The sequence below is a fragment of the Varanus komodoensis genome, unplaced genomic scaffold (genome assembly GCF_004798865.1).
Source record: "Varanus komodoensis strain SLA01 unplaced genomic scaffold, ASM479886v1 scaffold5, whole genome shotgun sequence".
NCBI classification, from domain to species: Eukaryota; Metazoa; Chordata; class Lepidosauria; order Squamata; family Varanidae; genus Varanus; species Varanus komodoensis.
In genome coordinates, this window is record NW_025336087.1 from 934,654 (window position 1) to 937,580 (window position 2,927).

The window sequence follows — 2,927 nt, forward strand, 5'->3', positions numbered from 1 at the left end:
TTTAAGCTTTGCAGCAGCAGTTCACTTCTGCCTGCCGGGTAATCCATTACCGTGAGTATGGACCTGCGGGGAACCTGGGTAGTACAATAAAGCCTCAGATGGTCTGGACACTTGATCTTTCCCATGAACCCAAGTTTTATTTCCTCTTCTCAAATCGAGATTCTGGGATTCTGACAGGTGTTATTCTAAGGAAGAGGAGCGAGTGGCATGTTGTGGATTACCCTTTGTTCGGGCTGTTATCTGTTAATCTCAGCTTTGGTGCACAAATTAAAAGGTATAACTTACACAGTTATGAAATCAGGCAATCATTGGCACATAACTGGGACAGAGAAAAACCCTCTGTTCTAGAAAACAGCATGTGCATCCTTGAAATGTAACTGACACTAACCAGGCACCAGTCCAGAGAAAGCTAGTTGGCACTTGACAGCTAACAGCGGCTCCAACAAAGGGCAATTCACACGAGCCCACCCCATTCTCCTCCTATGTAATAGCAGCACCCCCCCCCCCAGCATCTTCTTTGGTATGCAAGTGGGGAAGATCACACCATTGTAAATGTTTGCTTCTGTAACCTATTGAAAAGTTCTTTTTATTGCTAGTAAAGATAATTTGAAAGATCCTTTCTTGGATATTTTATACAGGACAAGCTAGACAAAATGCACTAAAACAAATAAAAGCATTGATGTGAAGGTGATGGGCAAATCAAGAAGTTTAAAGATCATGCAATCACTTTCAAAAGGCGAAAGAAAGCTCTGCTTTTTCTTAAACTGCATGTGTCTCTCCTTGAAATGTAGCTGAAACTAAGTGGGCACCATTCTAAAGAGGGCCAGTTGACACTGGATAGAGAACACCAACACAAAGAGCAATTCACACATTGCTCTGCTCTCGTCTCCAGAATGACACCCCATCTTCCTTTCCTTCAGAGGCACCACCTCCCCTCCTTGAGAATATCTTTCAGTTTTGGTATGCAGATCATGCCATTGTAACTTTTACCTTTGTAACCTATTAGAAATCATTAATTGTGTTAACAGGTAACCCTTTAATGGACTAATGTATAAAAAGGTATCCTGAGAAATGTTCGGCATTTGCCATACCGGAATGATTTGTTGGCAGCTGTGCTTTCTTGACAATAAAACTAAAAAAGAAAGCCTTCCCCTGTTGTACTTTTTGGGCATACACACACCAGGACATGGCCCATTTGGTTAACAATGGGAGGAGAGGGACTAGAGTCTTCTGACACGCTAAAGCTGGGGGGGCCAGACTTGTTCAACAGAAGAACCACATATGGTAAATGTCAGATGTTTCAGACAGAATCATAGTAGTTGGAAGGAGCCGTTAAGGCCATTGGGGCCAACCCCCTGCTGTTGCAGAACACCTACTCACACCATCCCACTCAGATGGCTGTCCAGTTTCTACATGAGCAAAGATTTAATATTATTATTTTGAGTTTATGAAAGTGTGTTCTTACTCATCCGTGTAAGATATTTGAATGAGCATGATAAGACACATAGACACCTGGAACACCTGGATGCCCTTCCCAGCGAAATGGACCTTAGAAACAAGAACTACTCAAAGCAAATATCATATTAATCAAAAATAGCACTTTAAAAAAAAACTTGCCACAGATAGAATTCTGGCATTTACAGTGTAGTGAGAAGTGCTGAAAATTCTTTGTGAAGGCCATGTCTTTGAAGGAGCTGCAGAAGAGACAAGCAGCAACTGGAGAGCCATCTTCAAGGACTGTCACATAAACTACAAAAGTTCTCTTTGGAGCTGCAACTGGTTCCCATTATTTCCACATTCTGGAAGGGGGTCAAGACAACTCTTTCAAGAGTTGGCTTTTTAAAGTCAGATTGGTGGCCTTGCGAGAGCTCACCACAATCATGCCCATGCCATCACTGGGCTCTGGACGGGGGAGGGACAGGGGGTTCTGGGCCCTTTGCGAGTTGCAAATGAAATCAAAGAGGTGCATGTGGTTTGTGAGTGTGTTTGGCCGCCCCTGCTCTGAAGCATAATGGCAATATTATATCTGGTAAGTTGGCTCTAGCACATAAAATATTGCATGACTGGTAATTTTGCTAGCCTCTAACAGGCCACAAGACTGCTATACAGTACTCCCCCGAAATTTGCGGGGGTTGCGTTCCTAAAGCACCGTGGATTGTGAAAAACCGTGAATTTTGAATGTCATAAAAAATGCCTATTTTTATAGTTTAAATCCTAAATATGTCTTTTGCTGTCATTTTCTTTGGTATAAGTAGGGTAAATACAGTAATAATGTAATTTAATAAAAATATAGTAAAATGTATGGGTGCTTTCATTGACGCCATAATGGCGTGCTACTGCGGCATAACTTTTTAGTTCCCAGAGCAAATCCAGTAGTTCAACTTTCTCCTGGAGTGTTTTAAACTTCTTCTGGCACTTAGGTTCATTGCCAAAAGCCTTAGAAGGTGCAGGGCATTTGGGTGGCATCTGCGGGTTTCAAGAAGAACAAAACGGAGAATATTCAGCGAACACTGGAGATGTGTCACAGGGCAGCAGCCAATCAGCGGTTTCCACAAAATTGTGGGGTTTCCACAAACATTAGTTTGGTTCCAAGGAAAATTCCGTGAAAGACTGAGGCCACTAACGCTGAACCGTGACTTCACAGGGGCATACTGTATGTGTTTCAACAGCCTTTACAGAGCTGCTACTCTAAAAGCACCATGCTAGATCAATTCTGTTCACATAATGGGCAGCCAACAGTCTGTGGGAGACTCATAAGTAGGATACAAGCGCAAGAGCACCCTCCCATGTTTCCCAGTAACCAGCGTACGTTGGCATCCTGCTCCTGATACTGGAGGTAGCAAATAACCATGAGGACTAATAGCTATCATTAGCCAATAATTCTCCAAGAATTTCTCCACTCCCCTTTTAAAGTCATCAAACTGGTG